The sequence below is a fragment of the Salvelinus alpinus genome, chromosome 4 (assembly GCF_045679555.1).
Source record: "Salvelinus alpinus chromosome 4, SLU_Salpinus.1, whole genome shotgun sequence".
In the NCBI taxonomy this organism is placed as follows: domain Eukaryota; kingdom Metazoa; phylum Chordata; class Actinopteri; order Salmoniformes; family Salmonidae; genus Salvelinus; species Salvelinus alpinus.
This window is the reverse complement of record NC_092089.1, coordinates 44,563,782-44,586,963: the sequence shown is the minus strand read 5'-3', so window position 1 is coordinate 44,586,963 and position 23,182 is coordinate 44,563,782. Positions and strand designations below refer to the sequence as shown.

Below are 23,182 nucleotides of genomic sequence, written 5' to 3'. Positions count from 1 at the left end.
GGAGCATCTGACACAAACTCATATGAGTGCGTGCGTGATAGATGTATGTGTGTGTAAGAGATTGTCTTTGACCCTTTGTCTCACCTTTGACCTCTTTAGAATCTTTTCATCTCAGGTGAGGTCGTCACAGGTGAACGAGATTCCCTGTTCCCCACGGACGCTCCCAGGACTGGAATTCCAATTGGGATAAGTCCTTGGAATTCTGTTCATTGGAATAAGGCTTCTGTGATGGATTGGGGGGAGTGGTAGAATGGATTAGAGAAGAGAGAACGAGAAACGTTGGAGAGAGAAAGAGGCTCTAGATAATGACCTGTGCCACTGGGCTGATTAATTCTTGACGCACGGATCCCTTTAGCGGGATCATTTTCATCAACAACCGCTAAATTGCAGAGCGCCAAATTTAATTTAAAAAAATATATATATTTATATTCATGAAATCACAAGTGCAATATAGCAAAACACAGCTTAGCTTGTTGTTAATCCACCTGTCGTGTCAGATTTTGAAAATATGCTTTACAGCGAAAGCAATCCAAGCGTTTGTGTGAGTTTATCGATCACTAGGCAAAACATTAAGAACACCTAGCAGCAGTGTAGATTGGTCACGAAAGCCAGAAAAGCAATAAAATGAATCGCTTACCTTTGATGATCTTCAGATATTTGCACTCACGAGACTCCCAGTTACACAATAAATGTTCCTTTTGTTCGATAAATATTATTTTTATATAAAAAAATCTCTATTTGTTTGGCGTGTTATGTTCAGTATTCCACAGCCTTAGACAGGTCATCAAGGCTCGACAAATCCTCAGGTTGTTTTTAACATCAATAAACAATAATATTTCAACCGGACTGTAAACTATTCATTACTGGAGAGAAAGAAAATGTCGAGCAACCAGTGTCGAGCGCATCAACTAATGGAGGGACATCCGTGTACCCACTGACGCGTTTTGATAAATCTCGCTCATTTCTCAAAATAAAAGCTTGAAACTATGTCTAAAGACTGTTCACACCCTGAGGAAGCCACAGGAAAAGGAATCTGGTTGATATCCCTTTAAATGGAGAGTCACTTCCGGTTTGGATTTCCTCAGGTTTTTGCCTGCAAAATCAGTTCTGTTATACTCACACACAATATTTAGACAGTTTTGGAAACTTTAGAGTGTTTTCTAACCTATTCTGTCAATTATATGCATATTCTAGCATCTGGACCTGAGAAATAGGTAGCTTACAATGGGAACGTTATTTTTCCAAACATAAAAATTCTGCCCCCTAGCTTTAAGAGGTTTAAACAAGGAAGAGGGGAAGGGGAATGGTGATAGAAGAGAAAAGCTGCAGAGGAGAGCTCTGCTGTACTCCCTGTTCTCCCCACGACTGTGTGGCTTTGCACGACACCAACTCCAGCATCAAGTCTGCTGACGACACCACGGTTGTAGGCCTGATAACCAACAACAATGAGTCAGCCTATAGAGAGGAGGTAAGTGAACTGGCATTGTGGTGCCAGGACAACAACCTCTCCCTCAATGTCAGTAAAACAAAGGAGTTGATTGTTGACTTCAGGAAGCAGAGCAGGGAACATGCCCCGATCCACATCAACAGGACTGCAGTAGAGAGAGTCAGCAGTTTTTAAGTTCCTCTGGGTGGTTAAGGGGCAGCTCTCGAGGGGAACTGTGGGTGGAACTTGGATGGTTGGTAGCCTGGCGTTTGGGAGCTTGGACCGGGGGCCGAGAAGTCAGGTCGCTGGTTCGGTTCCCCGAATCGTCTGGGTTGGGGATCTGTCCTTGTGGCCTTAGGCGGGGCACTTGACCCTTGTTGCTCCTGTGGGTCGCTCTGGAAGACAGAATGCAATGTTATTTTCAGCAGCTTCACTTCAGATTGTATATAATAAAAAAAGTTCCTTGGGGTCCACATACCGGAGGACTTGACATGGACCAACAACACCACCATTCTTGTCAAGAGGGTGCAACGGCATCTCTACTTCCTAAGGCAGCTGAAGAAATTCGGCATTCCACCCCGGTAACTCTCCAAATACTACTGCGGCACCATCGAGAGTGTCCTGACCGTTATTCACTACTGCGAATTCTGCACAATTTAAACATCTGCCCCCCAATCCCCCCTTTCTCTGATACACGTGTAAATATTGTACTATACATTGTGCCTTCCTGTATTATACTTACGTTAAAATGTTTGTTCTATTTTACTGAGCCATTTACTTTATGTTCGTATTCTTATCTTTTATTATTTCTTATTGTTGTTGCATTGTCGAGAAGGAACCAGCAAGTAAACATTATGTTGGGAAACCGAGTCATTTACACAACTGAATGCAGTCAGCTGAAATGTGTCTTCCGCGTTAAACCCAGAGTGGTGCGTGCGGCTGCATTAATCGACGTCCACAGTTCCCCGGGGGGGGGGGGGTTGCTGAGGGTTAACTGCCTTGCTCAAGGGCAGAATGGCAGATTTATAAACCTTACCGGCTTGGAGATTTGAACCAGCGACTTATCAGTTACTGGCCCAATGCTCTTAACCGATCGGCTACCTGCCACTGTATACTATGTGTATCCTGTACATACGACTAATAAAACTTGAGAGTGAAGTTTCTCTCTTGTCGTCTCTTATCCTTCATGACCACTGATCCACATCCATAGCCTCTCTTTGCCGCATCAAAACAGGAGGGAGAAAGGTAAGGGGGAGAAGAGAGGAGGAGAAGGGTCACAGGAAACTCATCTCTCTGGTAATTGATGGGGCGCTCGTTTAGCTTGGCCCGACTAACAGATCGGTGCGGTCACCCAGAACAACTTCCTCCTTCTCCCTCTCTTTTTTTTCTTCTTCCACTTGTTCCCGCTCTCCGTTTCTCTCCCTCGCTTTCTGCTCTGCTGTGAATAGAGCTGCTGACTCTTAATGTCTCAGTTCTATTCCTGCACACGTCTTCCCTGAAGTTTACATTACTAGAAACTAGTACTAGAAACCTCTCTACCGCTCGCCTTTTCCTCCTCCCCCACACTTCCTTCTCTCCATGTGTCTCCCTAGCTGTCTCTGAATTTCCATCAAGAGAAGAATAAATTAAATGAAAAGGAGGAGTATTGTCGGGAGTTGAGTACAATGTTAATTTGATTGTGGCAGTAATGAATTGCAAAATGCACACAAAGGGGAGCTAACTACTCATACAATGAAAAAGGATGATATATGGTTGGCTTTTACATCAGTTCATACAGTTGAAGTCGGAAGTTTACATACACTTAGGTTGGAGTCATTAAAACTTGTTTTTCAACCACAAATTTCTTGTTAACAAACTATAGTTTGGGCAAGTCAGGTAGGACATCTACTTTGTGCATGACACAAGTCATTTTTCCAACAATTGTTTACAGACAGATTATTTCACTTATCATTCACTGCATCACAATTCCAGTGGTCAGAAGTTTACATACACTAAGTTGACTGTGCCTTTAAACAGCTTGGAAAATTCCATAAAATGATGTCATGGCTTTAGAAGCTTCTGATGGGCTAATTGACATCATTTGAGTCAATTGGAGGTGTACCTGTGGATGTATTTCAAGGCCTACCTTCAAACTCAGTGCCTCTTTGCTTGACATCATGGGAAAATCAAAAGAAATCAGCCAAGACCTCAGAGAATAAATTGTAGACCTCCACAAGTCTGGTTCATCCTTGGGATCAATTTCCAAATGCCTGAAGGTACCACGTTCATCTGTACAAGCAATAGTACGCAAGTATAAACACCATGGGACCACTTAGCCGTTATACCGCTCAGGAAGGAGACGCGTTCTGTCTCCTAGAGATGAACGTACTTTGGTGCAAAAAGTGCAAATCAATCCCAGAACAACAGCAAAGAACCTTGTGGAGATGCTGGAGGAAACGGGTACAAAAGTATCTATATCCACAGTAAAACGAGTCCTATATCGACATAACCTGAAAGGCCTCTCAGCAAGGAAGAAGCCACTGCTCCAAAACCGCCATAAAAAAGCCAGACTACGGTTTGCAACTGCACATGGGGACAAAGATTGCACTTTTTGGAGAAATGTTCTCTGGGCATGTAACTGTTTGGCTATAATGACCATCATTGTGTTTGGAGGAAAAAGGGGGAGGCTTGCAAGCTGAAGACACCATCCCAAACGTGAAGCACGGGGGTGGCAGCATCATGTTGTGGAGGTGCTTTGCTACAGGAGGGACTGGTGCACTTCACAAAATAGATGGCATCATGAGGCAGGAAAATTATGTGGATATATTGAAGCAACATCTCAAGACATCAGTCAGGAAGTTGAAGCTTGGTCGCAAATGGGTCTTCCAAATGGACAATGACCCCAAGCATACTTTCAAAGTTGTGGCAAGATGGCTTAAGGACAATAAAGTCCAGGTATTGGAGTGGCCATCAAATCAAATTTTATTTGTCACATACACATGGTTAGCAGATGTTAATGCGAGTGTAGCGAAATGCTTGTGCTTCTAGTTCCGACCATGCAGTAATATCTAACAAGTAATTTAACAATTTCACAACAACTACCTAATACACACAAGTGTAAAGGAATGAATAAGAATATGTACATAAAGATTAATGAATGAGCGATAGCCGAGCGGCATAGGCAAGATGCAGTAGATGGTATAGAGTACCGTGTATACATATGAGATGAGTAATGTAGAGTATGTAAACATTATATAAAGTGGCATTGTTTAAAGTGGCTAGTGATTCATTTATTACATCAATTTTTCATTATTAAAGTGGCTAGAGATGAGTCAGTATGTTAGCAGTAGCCACTCAAAGTTAGTGATGGCTGTTTAACAGTCTGATGGCCTTGAGATAGAAGCTGTTTTTCAGTCTCTCGGTCCCCGCTTTGATGCACCTGTACTGACCTCGCCTTCTGGATGATAGCGGGGTGAACAGGCAGTGGCTCGGGTGGTTGTTGTCCTTGATGATCTTTTTGGACTTCCTGTGACATCGGGTGGTGTAGGTGTCCTGGAGGGCAGGTAGTTTGCCCCCGGTGATGCGTTGTGCAGACCTCACTACCCTCTGGGAGGCCTTACGGTTGTGGGCGGAGCAGTTGCCGTGCCATGCGGTGTTACAGCCCGACAGGATGCTCTCGATTGTGCATCTGTAAAAGTTTGAGTGTTTTTGGTGACAAGCCGAATTTCTTCAGCCTCTTGAGGTTGAAGAGGCGCTGCTGCGCCTTCTTCACAACGCTGTCTGTGTGGGTGGACCATTTCAGTTTGTCTGTGATGTGTACGTCGAGGAACTTAAAACTTTCCACCTTGTCCACTACTGTCCTGTCGATGTGGATAGAGGGCTGCTCCCTCTGCTGTTTCCTGAAGTCCACGATCATCTCCTTTGTTTTGTTGACATTGAGTGTGAGGTTATTTTCCTGACACCACACTCTGAGGGCCCTCACCTCCTCCCTGTAGGCCGTCTCGTCGTTGTTGGTAATCAAGCCTACCACTGTTGTGTCGTCTGCAAACTTGATGATTGAGTTGGAGGCGTGCATGGCCACGCAGTCAAGGGTGAACAGGGAGTACAGGAGAGGGCTGAGAATACACCCTTGTGGGTCCCCAGTGTTGAGGATCAGCGGGGTGGAGATGTTGTTTCCTACCCTAACCACCTGGGGGGGCCGTCAGAAAGTCCAGGACCCAGTTGCACAGAGCGGGGTAGAGACCCAGGGTCTCGAGCATGATGACGAGTTTGGAGGGTACTATGGTGTTAAATCTGAGCTGTAGTCGATGAACAGCATTCTTACATACAGTGGGGAGAACAAGTATTTGATACACTGCCGATTTTGCAGATTTTCCTACTTAAAAAGCATGTAGAGGTCTGTAATTTTTATCATAGGTACACTTCAACTGTGAGAGACGGAATCTAAAACAAAAATCCCGAAAATCACATTGTATGATTTTTAAGTAATTAATTAGCATTTTATTGCATGACATAAGTATTTGATACATCAGAAAAGCAGAACTTAATATTTGGTACAGAATCGTTTATTTGCAATTACAGAGATCATACGTTTCCTGTAGTTCTTGACCAGGTTTGCACACACTGCAGCAGGGATTTTGGCCCACTCCTCTATACAGACCTTCTCCAGATCCTTCAGGTTTCGGGGCTGTCGCTGGGCAATACGGACTTTCAGCTCCCTCCAAAGATGTTCTATTGGGTTCAGGTCTGGAGACTGGCTAGGCCACTCCAGGACCTTGAGATACTTCTTACGGAGCCACTCCTTAGTTGCCCTGGCTGTGTGTTTCGGGTCGTTGTCATACTGGAAGACCCAGCCACGACCCATCATCAATGCTCTTACTGAGGGAAGGAGGTTGTTGGCTAAGATCTCGCAATACATGGCCCCATCCATCCTCCCCTCAATACGGTGCAGTCGTCCTGTCCCCTTTGCAGAAAAGCATCCCCAAAGAATGATGTTTCCACCTCCATGCTTCACGGTTGGGATGGGTTCTTGGGGTTGTACTCATCCTTCTTCTTCCTCCAAACACGGCGAGTGGAGTTTAGACCAAAAAGCTCTATTTTTGAATCATCAGACCACATGACCTTCTCCCATTCCTCCTCTGGATCATCCAGATGGTCATTGGCAAACTTCAGACGGGCCTGGACATGCGCCTGCTTGAGCAGGGGGACCTTGTGTGCGCTGCAGGATTTTAATCCATGACGGCGTAGTGTGTTACTAATGGTTTTCTTTGAGACTGTGGTCCCAGCTCTCTTCAGGTCATTGACCAGGTCCTGCCGTGTAGTTCTGGGCTGATCCCTCACCTTCCTCATGATCATTGATGCCCCACGAGGTGAGATCTTGCATGGAGCCCCAGACCGAGGGTGATTGACCATCATCTTGAACTTCTTCTATTTTGTTCTATTTTCTAATAATTGCGCCAACAGTTGTTGCCTTCTCACCAAGCTGCTTGCCTATTGTCCTGTAGCCCATCCCAGCCTTGTGCAGGTCTACAATTTTATCCCTGATGTCCTTACACAGCTCTCTGGTCTTGGCCATTGTGGAGAGGTTGGAGTCTGTTTGATTGAGTGTGTGGACAGGTGTCTTTTATACAGGTAACGAGTTCAAACAGGTGCAGTTAATACAGGTAATGAGTGGAGAACAGGAGGGCTTCTTAAAGAAAAACTAACAGGTCTGTGAGAGCCGGAATTCTTACTGGTTGGTAGGTGATCAAATACTTATGTCATGCAATAAAATGCAAATGAATTACTTAAAAATCATACAATGTGATTTTCTGGATTTTTGTTTTAGATTCCGTCTCTCACAGTTGAAGTGTACCTATGATAAAAATTACAGACCTCTACATGCTTTGTAAGTAGGAAAACCTGCAAAATCGGCAGTGTATCAAATACTTGTTCTCCCCACTGTAGGTATTCCTCTTGTCCAGATGGGTTAGGGCAGTGTGATTGCGATTGCGTCGTCTGTGGACCTATTGGGGTGGTAAGCAAATTTTATTGGGTCTAGGGTGTCAGGTAGGGTGGAGGGGATATGGTCCTTGACTAGTCTATCAAAGCACTTCATGATGACGGAAGTGAGTTCTACGGGGCGATAGTCATTTAGCTCAGTTACCTTAGCTTTCTTGGGAACAGAAACAATGGTGGCCCTTTTGAAGCATGTGGGAACAGCAGACTGGGATAAGGATTGATTGAATATGTCCGTAAACACACCAGCCAGCTGGTCTGCGCATGCTCTGAGGACGCGGATGGGGATGCCGTCTGGGCCGGCAGCCTTGCGAGGGTTAACACGTTTAAATGTTTTACTCACGTTAGCTGCAGTGAAGGAGAGCCTGCAGGTTTTGGTAGCGGGCTGTGTCAGTGGCACTGTATTGTCCTCAAAGCAAGCAAAGAAGTTGTTTAATTTGTCTGGGAGCAAGACATCGTGGTCCGCAACGGGGCTGGTTTTCCTTTTGTAGTCCGTGATTGACTGTAGACCCTGCCACATACCTCTCGTGTCTGAGCCATTGAATTGCGACTCTACTTTGTCTCTATACTGACACTTAGCTTGTTTGATTGCCTTGCGGAGGGAATAGCTACACTGTTTGTATTCGGTCATGTTTCCGGTCACTTTGCCCTGATTAAAAGCAGTGGTTCGCGCTTTCAGTTTTGCGCGAATGCTGCCATCAATCCACGGTTTCTGTTTGGGAAAGGTTTTAATAGATGCTGTGGGTACAACATCACCGATGCACTTGCTAATAAACTCGCTCACCAAATCAGCGTATTCATCAATGTTATTGTCCGACGCTATGCGGAACATATCCCAGTCCACGTGATCGAAGCAATCTTGAAGCATGGAATCCGATTGGTTGGACCAGCGTTGAACAGACCTGAGCACGGGCGCTTCCTGTTTTAGTTTCTGTCTATAGGCTGGGAGCAACAAAATGGAGTCGTGGTCAGATATATACACGACTGTGATTATGATCTAAGAGAATTCTCTTGGTAGATAATGCGGTCGGCATTTGATTGTAAAGAATTCTAGGTCAGGTGAACAAAAGGACTCTGTATGTTGTTATGATCACACCACATCTCGTTAATAATAAGGCATACACCCCCGCCCTTCTTCTTACCAGAGAGATGTTTGTTTCTGTTGGCGTGAAGAAACCAGGTGGCTGTACCGACTCTGATGACGTATCCCAAGTGAGCAATGTTTCCGTGAAACAAAGAACGTTACAATCTCTGATGTCTCTCTGGAAGGCAACCCTTGCTCGAATTTCGTCTACCTTGTTGTCAAGAGACTGGACATTGGCGAGTAGTATGCTCGGGAGCGGTGCGCGATGTGCCCGTCTACAGAGCCTGACCAGAAGAACGCTCCGTCTGCCCCTTCTGCGGCGCCGTTGTTTTGGGTCGCCGGCTGGGATCCGATCCATTGTCCCGGGTGGTGGACAAAACACAGGATCCGCTTCGGGAAAGTCATATTCCTGGTCGTAATGTTGGTGAGTTGACGTTGCTCTTATATCCAATAGTTCCTCCTGACTGTATGTAATAAAACTTCAGATTTCCTGGGGTAACAATGTAAGAAATAACACAAAATACAAAAAAAAAATACTGCAAATACTGCATAGTTTCCTAGGAACGCGAAGCGAGGCGGCCCTCTCTGTCGGCGCCGGAAGACAACACAAAGCCCTGACCTCAATCCTATAGAAAAATTGTGGGCAGAACTGGAAAAGCGTCTGCGAGCAAGGAGGCCTACAAACCTGACTCAGTTACACCAGCTCTGTCAGGAGGCATGGACCAACATTCACCCAACTTATTGTGGGAAGCTTGTGGAAGGCTTCCCGAAACATTTGACACAAGTTACACAATTTAAAGGCAATGCTACCAAATACTAATTGAGTGTATGTAAACTAATGACCCACTGGGAATGTGATGAAAGAAATAAAAGCTGAAATAAATTATTCTCTACTATTATTCAAACATTTCACATTCTTAAAATGAGGTGGTGATCCTAACTGACCTAAAACAGGGAATTTTTACTAGGATTAAATGTCAGGAATTGTGAAAACCAGAGTTTAAATGTATTTGACTGAGGTGTATGTAAACTTCCAACTTCAAATGTATGTGCAACAACTAAAGTATTCAATTATATTAAATATCTGCCTGTGACAATAAATATTTTGGCTTCGGCATATTTATTGATTTAGTCGGGGGATTTGATTCTGTAGAGATTATTTTGCTTTGCTTGGCTCACAGGATGACATTGTATTTCCAGTCTCTTCTCTTGCCTGGTCTTTAAATGACTTTTCCAGTCAAGTTGAGCATGTCAACTCTGAAGGATTACTGTCTGAACCTTTGTCAGTCCCTGTGGGAGTCCCTCAGGGCTCTATATTAGGCCCCATTCTGTTCTCCATAGTCAAGTTATTTTGCAATCGCAACTGGGATTTCCACAATGTGATTTACAGCGTCAGAGGGGAAGTGACCTCATCCACCACCACCAAATTGTAGCACAGCAGCTATTTATTACCAGACACTTTATTACCTTCACTTTCTCTTAATCACAAACAAAGCTGTCCCTCACACGGCCAAGGTCGTCCTCAGCATGCAGGATGTCCATTATCACTCTACCATATGATTTGTCACTTGGGCCCAGTTCCAAACCCATCACTGTGCCCTTCACTGCCCTTCATTTGAAATTGAGAAGCCAGGTAGCCTAGCGGTTAAGAGCGTTGGGCCAGTAACCGAAAGGTCGCTGGTTCAAATCCCTGTGCCGAGTAGGTGAAAAATATGTGCCCTTGAGCAAGGCACTTAACCCTAATTGCTCATGTAAGTCACTCTGGTAAATTATTCATATGTAAATGTATATCTTAATATTGTTACCCAGCTGGTGAAATCTGTACTGTTAGTCCAGTTCAACATGTTGGGGGTCCTGATAGCCTGTTGATGGTTATTGTTTCAGTGTGAGGTGAGATCTATGTTCTACTTCCTTCTTCCACAATACTTTCTCTTTCTCTCACCTCTACTGCTTTCTCTCCCCCTTATATTTCTCTCCCCCTCTCTCTCTCTCTTTATACCCCCTCCCTCCTACCTGAGTAATGTCAGGTATCTTCCCTGTCATCATCATTACGGGGCCGATTACCTGTCAGTAGGGCTCATTAGAGGCCTATCAGCATGGCGGCAGGGGGACAGCCAGGGACGGCCTCAGCCCCACACCCTGGCTACCTGTCGTCACTCCCACGGCCCAGCTCGGTCCGCCTGGACTATCTTAGATGGGGTGGGTGGGGGGGGGGGGTGTGTGTGTGTGTGTGTGTGTGTGTGTGTGTGTGTGTGTGAGATGGCCAGACAAGATATTTTTCTCTTTCTCCGGGAGAGGCAATTGGATTGAATGATAATTGGTGCTTTTTCACGTCTGAAGGATTCACATTATTGGCTCGTCTGCAGGGTGAATTTTGTATCTGCTCTCTGTGTCTCTGCAGAATGTGCTCATCTGTGTAGAAACAGTATACGGTTTTGTGTGTGTGAGGCTGGCGCACGTATATACAGCCACACAATACCACATGCCTATGCCGGCGTGTGTGTGTTTCTCACACGTTTAAGAGATCAGGCAGTGTTTAGGCAAGACTGGGACGGGACAGACTGATACAGTAGTAGCTAGATAAACAGACTGTCTCGGCCTGTAAATACTACAGTAGTACATGGTAGTACATCATCCTGGACACAGGGGGCACTATGCATTCAAGGCCAGACTATTGGGTTGTGACGACTACGAGACAGGGTGCATCTCAATAGTCAGAAGTTGCTTCCTCTCGTTGTATGATTTCTTCCTCTTTCCTTACAATCTGTTCTGTATCTCACTTATATGAATCTCACTCACATATATGGACCACATGCCCAGCTTCTCTCTCTTTCTCCCTGTCGTTTTCCCTCTTTCGAATTCTGTCACTTTGTTCTCTCTTTCTATCACTGTCTATTGTTCTCTGCCATCTTTACCCATTTCCTACTTTGCTCTTCCTAACCCCCTGTCTCATAAGCTCGAATAACAGAATACCTGTCTCTCTCTCTCAGGGTTGGGAGGAGAGTGTGGACGCGGCCGTGTCTCACCTCCTGAGGACCTGTCTGTCTCACAGCCCTAAGGACCAGGCCCGGTCTCTGTCCAGCTCAGCATGCCCAAAGACACGGTCCACCTGAAGAAGCACATCACCCTGCTGTGTGACCGCCTGGGCAAGGGGGGACAGCTGTCCCTGGCCTCCGAGGCCAACGTACCCATGATGCCAGGTGAGAGAGGGGAAGAGTGTGTGTGTGTCTTTCTCTCTCAATTTGCTATTTTTCCCCTCTCTCTCTCTTCCTCCCTCCTCTCTCTCTTCCTCCCTCTTTCGTTTCTTCCTCCCTCTCCCTCTTGCCCCTCTTTAGCAGTCACCCCTCACACGTATAAGTGTGTTGATGACAAATCAACTCGGCCATTTCCCTTCAGTAGTTCTCTCCCTAGTTTCCACCCCATCAAACACAGCAGTTGATTAATGCGAGATGTTTAATATGATATATGAGGACTGTTGATGGACACAGGGGCAGTATTGTGAAGCGGTAGGTAGCCACCAGCCAGACTAATGAATATGGATACAGTGGGGTGAGGAAATATTAACGATGGTTTTCCAGTTGAAAACCTCCAGCTTCGCAAATAGAAGAATTAGTTGCCTTATTGAGTGCTTTACGCATTCATGCTTTGGAGCTTGTAATTAATTCACAAAATGGAAATGTGTTCTTGACCAATGTAGAATACTTTGAGAGTTCTGGGATAATGTAGTTGTATGGTTGTTTGAACAAAAAATGTATTTTGATGTTGTTAAACTTGACATTGTCGTTAGGCTTACAGTACATAACGCTGTCATGGTAGTGGCATAGAAGCTAGTGTCTTTGATTAGTTATGACAACTTATGCAGCTTAGGCAGTAGCTTGGGACTGTTACTGTATGGATGTGTGTAGTGAACCAGAAAAGTCGCAATAGTGTGTTTTATTTGGGACTACTGGAGGTATCCCTTATATGATGTCCATCGAGGATGTATGTGTGTGTGTGTGTGTGTGTGTGTGTGTGTGTGTGTGTGTGTGTGTGTGTGTGTGTGTGTGTGTGTGTGTGTGTGTGTGTGTGTGTGTGTGTGTGTGTGTGTGTGTGTGTGTGTGTGTGTGTGTGTGTGTGTGTGTGTGTGTGTGTGTGTGTGTCAGAGTCCTGCACAGGTCAGTTTTTTGGAGCAGCACCCGCTCTGCCCTGGCCACATCAATTCCAAGCCCTATCCGACATCAGGACAGATGTTTTCGCAACCCGACCCACCCACAAAGTATTGTTCCGAGAGCCGATCCGTGACCCACCAAATAACATACATTTATTCTAGTTGTTTTCATGACTCGTAGGCTATTAGTCCCCTTCCCTGCATTAATTAATTTGTCTGCTTGTCTATTCAACATTTGTATAAAAGGAAACCATGCCATGAATTAATTTGTCTGCTTGTCTATTCAACATTTGTATAAAAGGAAACCATGCCATGAATTAATTTGTCTGCTTGTCTATTCAACATTTGTATAAAAGGAAACCATGCCATGAATTAAGAACGATAGGCTACCTTTTTGTTATCACAGTGTGATGCGTCACATTGACGACTCAAATCGCTTTAAGAGTAATACCCTTCTAATTAGCCTTTTTACCTAACGAGAGCCTGTAGGCGACATAACAAAACAAGATCTTTATATTCAATATCATTTCGATAATCAAATAGTTTAAATTAAACTTAAATAAACAATTGAATAGTGCATTCGGAAAGTATTCAGACCCCTCTCACTTTTTCCACATTTTGTAACGTTACAGCCTTCTTCTACAAAGAATTCAATTGTTTTTTCCCCTCATCAATCTACACACAATACCCCATAATGACAAAGCGAAAACCGGGATTTTAGATATGTTTGCACATGTATTAAAAATAAAAAAGTGATTTTTATTTTATTTACATAAGTATTCAGATGCTTTGCTATGAGACTCAAAATTGAGCTCTGGTGCATCCTGTTTCCATTGATCATCTTTGAGATGTTTCTACAACTTGATTGGAGTCCACCTGTGGTCAATTCAATTGATTGAACATCATTTGGAAAGGCACACACCCGTCTATATACAGTAAGGTCCCACAGTTGACAGTGCATGTCAGAGCAAAAACCAAGCCGTGAAGTCAAAGGAATTGTCCGTAGAGCTCAGAGACAGGATTGTGTCGAGGCACATATCTGAGGAAGGGTACCAAAACATGTCAGTGGCCTCTACCTTTTCATACTTTTCTTTTTTCATCTTGTCTTTTTTAAATTTATTTTTACTTTTTACCCCTTTTAGTCCCCAATTTCGTGATATCCAATTGGTAGTTAGTCTTGTCCCATCGCTACAACTCCCGTACGGACTCGGGAGAGGTGAAGGTCGAGAGCCATGCGGCCGGCCAAACCCTCCCCTAACCTGGACGACACTGGGCCAATTGTGCGCCGCTTCATGGGTCTCCCGGTCTCGACCAGCTGCTTCACAGCCCGGAATCGAATGTGGATCTGTAGTGACGCCTCAAGCACTGCGATGCAGTGCCTTAGACCGCTGCTCTACTCGGGGGGGTCTGGCCTCTACCATTCTTAAATGGAAGAAGTTTGGAACCACTAAGACTCTTCCTAGAGCTGGCCACCTGGCCAAACTGAGCAATCGGGGGAGAAGAGCCTTGGTCAGGGAAGTGACCAGGAACCTGATGGTCACTCTGACAGAGCTCCAGGGTTCCTCTGTTAAGATGGGAGAACCTTCCAGAAGGACAGCCATCTCTGCAGCATTCAACCAATAAGGTATTTATGGTAGAGTGGCCAGACGGAAGCCATTCCTCAGTAAAAGGCGCATGACAGCCCGCTTGGAGTTTGCCAAAAGGCACCTAAAAGACTCTCTGACCGTGAGAAACAAGATTTTCTGGTCTGATGAAACCAAGATTGAACTATTTGGCCTGAATGTCAAGCGTCTGGAGGAAACCAGGCACCGCTCATTACCTGGCCAATACCATCACTACGGTGAAGCATGGTGGTGGCAGCATCATGCTGTGGGGATGTTTTTCAGCGGCAGGGACTAGAAGACTAGTCAGGAATGAGGAAAAGATGAACGGAGCAAAATACAGAGAGTTCCTTGATGAAAACCTGCTCCAGAGCGCTCAGGACCTCAGACTGGTGCGTAGGTTCACCTTACAACAGGACAACGACACTAAGCACACATCCAAAACAATGCAGGAGTGGCTTCAGGACAAGTCTCTGAATGTCCTTGAGTGGCCCAGCCAGAGCCCGGACTTGAACCCGATCGAACGTCTCTGGAGAGACCTGAAAATAGCTGTGCAGCAACACTCCCCACCCAACCTGACAGAGCTTGAGAGGATCTGCAGAGAAGAATGGGAGAAACTCTCCAAATACAGGTGTGCCAAGCTTTTAGCGTCATTCCCAAGACGACTCAATGCTGTATTCGCTGCCGAAGGTGCTTCAACAAAGTACTGAGTAAAAGGTCTGAATACTTCTGTAAATGTAATATTTCAGTTTTTTTATTTTTAAGACATTTGCAAAAAATTCTAAAAACCTGTTTTTGTTTTGTCATTATTGGGTATTGTGTATACATTGATGAGGGAAAAAACAATATAATTAATTTTAGAATAAGGCTGTAATGTACCAAAATGTGAAACTGTGAAGGGGTCTGAATACTTTCCGAATGCACAATAGGCTGCAAAAATAGGCTACATTTATTTAATAGGCATATTTATATTTTTACCAGCCGCACCGGTTTACTCTTTATATGGTCTGCGTATGGTCTAGACCTGCGTATGGTCTAAACCTGGGTATGGTCTAGACCTGCGTATGGTCTAAACCTGGGTATGGTCTAGACCTGCGTATGGTCTAAACCTGCGTATGGTCTAAACCTGGGTATGGTCTAGACCTGCGTATGGTCTAAACCTGCGTATGGTCTAAACCTGCGTATGGTCTAAACCTGGGTATGGTCTAAACCTGCGTATGGTCTAAACCTGGGTATGGTCTAGACCTGCGTATGGTCTAAACCTGCGTATGGTCTAAACCTGGGTATGGTCTAGACCTGCGTATGGTCTAAACCTGCGTATGGTCTAAACCTGGGTATGGTCTAGACCTGCGTATGGTCTAAACCTGCGTATGGTCTAAACCTGGGTATGGTCTAAACCTGGGTATGGTCTAGACCTGCGTATGGTCTAAACCTGCGTATGGTCTAAACCTGCGTATGGTCTAAACCTGGGTATGGTCTAGACCTGCGTATGGTCTAGACCTGCGTATGGTCTAAACCTGCGTATGGTCTAAACCTGCGTATGGTCTAGACCTGCGTATGGTCTAGACCTGCGTATGGTCTAGGCCTGCGTATGGTCTAGACCTGCGTATGGTCTAGGCCTGCGTATGGTCTAGACCTGGGTATGGTCTAAACCTGCGTATGGTCTAAACCTGCGTATGGTCTAGGCCTGCGTATGGTCTAAACCTGCGTATGGTCTAGGCCTGCGTATGGTCTAGACCTGGGTATGGTCTAGGCCTGCGTATGGTCTAGACCTGCGTATGGTCTAGGCCTGCGTATGGTCTAAACCTGCGTATGGTCTAGGCCTGCGTATGGTCTAGACCTGGGTATGGTCTAGGCCTGCGTATGGTCTAGACCGGCGTATGGTCTAGGCCTGCGTATGGTCTAGACCGGCGTATGGTCTAGGCCTGCGTATGGTCTAAACCTGCGTATGGTCTAAACCTGCGTATGGTCTAGACCTGGGTATGGTCTAGGCCTGCGTATGGTCTAGACCTGGGTATGGTCTAAACCTGGGTATGGTCTAAACCTGCGTATGGTCTAGGCCTGCGTATGGTCTAAACCTGCGTATGGTCTAGGCCTGCGTATGGTCTAGACCTGGGTATGGTCTAGGCCTGCGTATGGTCTAGACCTGCGTATGGTCTAGGCCTGCGTATGGTCTAAACCTGCGTATGGTCTAGGCCTGCGTATGGTCTAGACCTGCGTATGGTCTAAACCTGCGTATGGTCTAGACCTGGGTATGGTCTAGGCCTGCGTATGGTCTAGACCTGGGTATGGTCTAAACCTGCGTATGGTCTAAACCTGCGTATGGTCTAGGCCTGCGTATGGTCTAGATCTGCGTATGGTCTAAACCTGCGTATGGTCTAGACCTGGGTATGGTCTAGGCCTGCGTATGGTCTAGACCTGCGTATGGTCTAGGCCTGCGTATGGTCTAAACCTGCGTATGGTCTAGGCCTGCGTATGGTCTAGACCTGGGTATGGTCTAGGCCTGCGTATGGTCTAGACCTGCGTATGGTCTAGGCCTGCGTATGGTCTAAACCTGCGTATGGTCTAGGCCTGCGTATGGTCTAGACCTGGGTATGGTCTAGGCCTGCGTATGGTCTAGACCGGCGTATGGTCTAGGCCTGCGTATGGTCTAAACCTGCGTATGGTCTAGGCCTGCGTATGGTCTAGACCTGGGTATGGTCTAGGCCTGCGTATGGTCTAGACCTGCGTATGGTCTAGGCCTGCGTATGGTCTAGGCCTGCGTATGGTCTAGACCTGCGTATGGTCTAGGCCTGCGTATGGTCTAGACCTGCGTATGGTCTAGGCCTGCGTATGGTCTAGACCTGCGTATGGTCTAGGCCTGCGTATGGTCTAGACCTGCGTATGGTTTAGGCCTGCGTATGGTCTAGACCTGGGTATGGTCTAGGCCTGCGTATGGTCTAGACCTGCGTATGGTCTAGGCCTGCGTATGGTCTAGACCTGGGTATGGTCTAGGCCTGCGTATGGTCTAAACCTGCGTATGGTCTAGACCTGCGTATGGTCTAGACCTGCGTATGGTCTAGGCCTGCGTATGGTCTAGGCCTGCGTATGGTCTAGACTTGGGTATGGTCTAGGCCTGCGTATGGTCTAAACCTGCGTATGGTCTAGGCCTGCGTATGGTCTAGACCTGGGTATGGTCTAGGCCTGCGTATGGTCTAAACCTGCGTATGGTCTAGACCTGCGTATGGTCTAAACCTGCGTATGGTCTAGGCCTGCGTATGGTCTAGGCCTGCGTATAGTCTAGGCCTGCGTATGGTCTAGGCCTGCGTATGGTCTAGGCCTGCGTATGGTCTAGGCCTGCGTATGGTCTAAATAAACAAAAGCTTGAATTAACGCAGGCTAATAATGAACTTATATTTAATTGAATTATCATAAACAAATACCTGCTTGCACTTTTTGCCGGCTGTGTATCCATCTACCGGGTTGTCGTCCTTACAATCCGGGGTTTTCACTCACACAGCACCTGTTTCCACGATGGTGTAGCCTATTCCCCCATCATAACCTTTCTTTTTATTTCTCCAGTTAGGCCTACGTTACACATTTTCGCATGAGCTAGGTTAGCCAGAGAAAGTCAGCTTGGCAACTTGTCGTTGCCTATTCACACGTGGGGGGAGGGAATATAATCTCTGCGCTTAGACAAAATTTGAATGTTTCAGCACCACACAAACAATGGACAGTTCCCTGCTCTACACTCTCTCAATACGTTCATGGATGGAAGCCTCGCCGCTCACAGAATGAAATTTGCAACACAATGTAACACAACAAGCTCCTGGGTTTGTAAAACGTGTAGGCCCTATTATCTGGATTTAAAAAGTTTCTGACAGCAATATAATTGTTCTGATCCGCGAGATCAATGTTTTCATTCCACCCACCAGCTCATTTTATTTATTTTCAATGTTTATTTTATTTTTGTGGTGTGTATCCGACCTGATGCAGGATTCTAGTGTGTGTGTGTGTGTGTGTGTGTCCAGTATTGAGCTGACAGGATTCATGTCGTCCGGTCTCTCTCCTTTCACCGTTGTTCTGCTGCCACACACACACACACACACACACACACACACACACACACACACACACACACACACACACACACACACACACACACACACACACACACACAGAGTCAGGCGACTCCTGTATGACCAAAGCCCTGTCACTCTTTATGTAAACAGTAATTTGTTACAAACCCCAAAGATGTTGGTTTTTCAATCGGCTGTAAACGCAAAAGTTGTTTACGTTTCCAACAACACCGGCGGCAACCGTCTCCCCCGGAGACTGCACACACACACACACACACACACACACACACACACACACACACACACACACACACACACACACACACACACACACACACACACACAACAAGCCCCACTTCATGGCCTTGCAGTACACCCTATTCCAGGCGTTGTATAAAAGTGGATGGGATTTGTAGTTTGGGTGATCTTCCCACTACCAATACTGCGTGGGACCTGACAGTTGAAAAAACACACAGTACACAGACACAAACGTACAGTACTCCCTGATATATAGCCTATTTGTACTTATATTTGTGACTGAAGGATATACAGAATATTTTATCTCTTATGACACACACACATACTCCTGTCGTTCTCCTCATCTCTCCCTCTCATCCCTCACCCTCTCCTCACCTGACCCTGTGTCTCGCTCTGATGACATCACCTGGGCGGCCTGCTGAGACTCTGGTTTTAACAGCTGCTCTTGGCCCTTGCTCTCACATACACACACATGAACACGTGCACACACACACACCCTGTCAGCAGCACCTGATGGTATCAGTTCAGTCAGTACTGTTTATCACATGGCTTTCATTACTCCTACAACTGTTAGCTTTGCTCTGTCATTAGGTCAAATGTTGGGCTGCTTTACAGTTTGGTGTTGTGGGTGTAATGTTGCTCTCTCCTATTTATCTCTCTGTTTCGCTCTCTTTCTCTCTCTCTTGTTTACTCTCTCCATGTCTGTGTCAGTAAGCAAAGCTTTAGGTCTCTCTACTTGAGGTTCATCATAGAATGAACTAGATGTTGTGGCCTTCTTGTTTGTGTGTTTTCACTGTACATCTATTTCAGTGTGTTTGTGTGTGTGTGTGTGTGCATGCATGTGTTTATACATATCTTCTCTCTCCCACCACAGAAGATTGATACCTCTGCGTCCACACACACACACACACACACACACACACACACACACACACACACACACACACACACACACACACACACACACACACACACACACACACCACAGTTCCACTTCCTGATTTATCACGTTTTATATGGAACTTCCAGTCTCCACTCCACACTGGGCAGGAAAAACACAGGCTGAGGAACAGGTCTCATTTAGGGAACACATCCAACCCACCATCATGTTTTCACATTAGTCAGAGACTTACATGCTCTATCGCTCTCTCTCTTTCTTTCTCTCTCCCTATATCTTTCTCTTCTTCTCTCTGGCTCGCTCTTTCTGTCTCTCTCTCTCTCTCTCTCTCTCGCTCTTTCTTTCTCTCTCATCTTTCTCGCTTTCTCTCTCTGTCGCTCTCTCTCACTCTTTCTCACTCTCTCCCTATATCTTTCTCTCTCCTCTCTCGCTCGCTCTTTCTTTCTCTCTCCTTATCTTTCTCTCTTTCTCTTTCTATCTTCCTCTTTCCTTCTTTCTCTTTCTTTCTCTCGCTCTTTCTTTCTCTCTCTCTCTCCCTATCTCTCTCGCTTTCTCTCTCGCTCTCTTTCTCTTTCTATCTTCCTCTCTCTCCTCTTTTGCTCTTTCTCTCTTTCTCTCGCTCTCTTCTGTTTTTCTCACCCTGTCTTTCGTTCTCTCTCTCTCTTTTGTTTCTCTCTCTCAATTCAATTTGCTTTTTTGGAATGACATAACAATGCACATATTGCCAAAGCTTACTTTGGAGATTTATAATATTAATCAATAGTGTCAACGGGACAACAGTAACAAAAATAATCAAGGGTCAAAATAACCATATGTTGAACAATAACAGAGGCATAGAGGACATGTGCAGGTTGGTTGGTCTGTCAGACACCATCCCTCTTCTTATAGCAGGCAGCAATGTAGTTTGCTGCCAATCCACAGCTCTCTGCGTCCTCCCCCAACAGGACAGGTAGCCTACTCTCATCAGAGAGGTCTTTGGAGCCTTGAATAAGGGTTGCAAATTTGGTGAAATGACACTCTCTAATTGTTTAATATTTTTTACATATTGTCAGGAAATGCAGCTCTGTCTCAGCTCTGTTTCGGGTTCTGCTGTGGTCTCTCTCTCTCCGAACTAGTCAACCTCCCCTCTCCCTGCTATGTGTTGAATACATTAGCTACTCGGCTGGAACCAGGCGTTTTTGGCAACAGTTAGGCGATCTTGAACGTTCCCCCACTGAATATATTTGCAGTGGAGAAAAACCATATGTTGTGATAAAGTGAATGTCAGGGGAATGTGATTGTGATGTACTACCCGGGTGCAGGGTTGTTGACGGGATGCTATGCAAGCAGGCTCTGAGGTGTGTTTTTTTATTTTTTTTATTTCACCTTTATTTAACCAGGTAGGCTAGTTGAGAACAAGTTCTCATTTACAACTGCGACCTGGCCAAGATAAAGCATAGCAGTGTGAACAGACAACAACACAGAGTTACACATGGAGTAAACAATAAACAAGTCAATAACACAGTAGGGAGAAAAATGAGTCTATATACATTGTGTGCAAAAGGCATGAGGAGGTAGGCAATAAATAGGCCATAGGAGCGAATAATTACAATTTAGCAGATTAACACTGGAGTGATAAATCATCAGATGATCATGTGCAAGTAGAGATACTGGTGTGCAAAAGAGCAGAAAAGTAAATAAATAAAAACAGTAAGGGGATGAGGTAGGTAAATTGGGTGGGCTGTTTACAGATGGACTATGTACAGCTGCAGCGATCGGTTAGCTGCTCAGATAGCAGATGTTTAAAGTTGGTGAGGGAAATAAAAGTCTCCAACTTCAGCGATTTTTGCAATTCGTTCCAGTCACAGGCAGCAGAGAACTGGAAGGAAAGGCAAATGAGGTGTTGGCTTTTGGGATGATCAGTGAGATATACCTGCTGGAGCGCGTGCTACGGGTGGGTGTTGTTATCGTGACCAGTGAACTGAGATAAGACGGAGCTTTACCTAGCATGGACTTATAGATGACCTGGAGCCAATGGGTCTGGCGACGAATATGTAGCGAGGGCCAGCCGACTAGAGCATACAGGTCGCAGTGGTGGGTGGTATAAGGTGTTTTAGTAACAAAACGGATGGCACTATGATAAACTGCATCTAGTTTGCTGAGTAGAGTATTGGAAGCTATTTTGTAGATGACATCGCCGAATTCGAGGATCGGTAGGATAGTCAGTTTTAATAGGGTAAGTTTGGCGGTGTGAGCGAAGGAGGCTTTGTTGCGAAATAGAAAGCCGATTTTGGATTGGAGATGTTTAATATGAGTCTGGAAGGAGAGTTTACAGTCTAGAGTGTGTGTGTGCGTGCATGCATGATGGGGGATGGGGGGTGTTGTTGTGTCTGACTGTATTCTGTACATGTATTTAAGTGTGTGTTCTCTCCCAGAATCTCCTCTCCTATCAACGTCTCTAATTAACACTCTAGAAATGGAAGCTTTTCAGTCCTAAAATACACCCCCCCCCTCTTCCAAGTTCCAAGTCCACTGAGAATACCTTTGTTCCTATATCCGAATCTGTCTTTGGGAGCCATTTCTGATGGCGGAAACAGATGTATCTTGTCTTGTGTTTGAAGCCTCCTTTCTCAGCTGTTTTGGGAGGATTTCAGTTATGCCTTGTGGTTAGGAGATCTATTCCAGTAGGACTTAAAGAGAGGGGAGAGATGTTGAAGTGGAGAGCAGAGCTACTATCACTGAATGAATGGGATCTTCTCTGCTAGCTAAAGCTCTACTTAATACTCAACTACTTATAGCGGTTACAAATTCCTAGGCTAAACCCCATTTAGAGAGCGCTGTCTCTTTATGTCTCCGTCTGCCTCACTCTCTCTTTCTGTGTGTGCGTCTGTGCACACGCGCATGTGTGTGTGTGTGTGTGCGCATTATCAAATTTGGCAATGTGTCAGTGTGTGGCCATATCTCTCTCATTGCTCAACAGTACAACCATAAAATGTTTAATCGTCTTTTCCAACGATCTCCCTCCTCTCCTTACTTTTACAATGTTGACATCATAAAGAGTGGAGAAAAAAGCCTTGGTGTTGACTTTGTGGTTGGGACAGGGTTAGGCTGTAAAAGTAGATCAGGTGTCTGTTTGATTTACAGCTGTTTGATTTTGGACTTCAAAACCAGGAAGTGCACTTCCTTCTGGGCTGGGGAGAAAGAGGGACTACTAGAGATCGTATCACAAGCAAACAATTTGCAAGGTTTGAGACCAAACCACAACCAAATGATCTTTTGAACCACTACACTTCACAATGGTCTAACACATTCAAACCACATCCAACGGTGTTTTGGTGCATGCTCTAGTTCTTTTGACAACAAACAAATGGTTCCGTAGATAAAACCATAAAATAAAACAGTCTACTGAAATTGAACAGCAACAACGGTCCAGCAGTGAATTGAATATACTGTAGACCAAACCACGACCAAACGTTTCAGAACAAAGACCAAACTTAACCACGACCAAACGTTTCAGAACAAAGACCAAACTTAACCACGACCAAACGTTTCAGAACAAAGACCAAACTTAACCTCAACCAAATGTTTTAGAACAGAGACCAAACTAAACCACGACCAAACGTTTAAGAGCAAAGACCAAACTTAACCACGACCAAATGTTTAAGAGCAAAGACCAAACTTAACCGCAACCAAACGTTTCAGAACAAAGACCAAACTTAACCACGACCAAACGTTTCAGAACAAAGACCAAACTT

The 23,182-nt window shown here is 45.3% G+C and overlaps 1 pseudogene; it reads left to right on the top strand.

Annotated features, from left to right (window-relative positions):
- The window catches only part of LOC139573677 (protein PTHB1-like), a 177,960-nt pseudogene that overhangs the window by 76,976 nt on the left and 77,802 nt on the right, over positions 1 to 23,182 (top strand).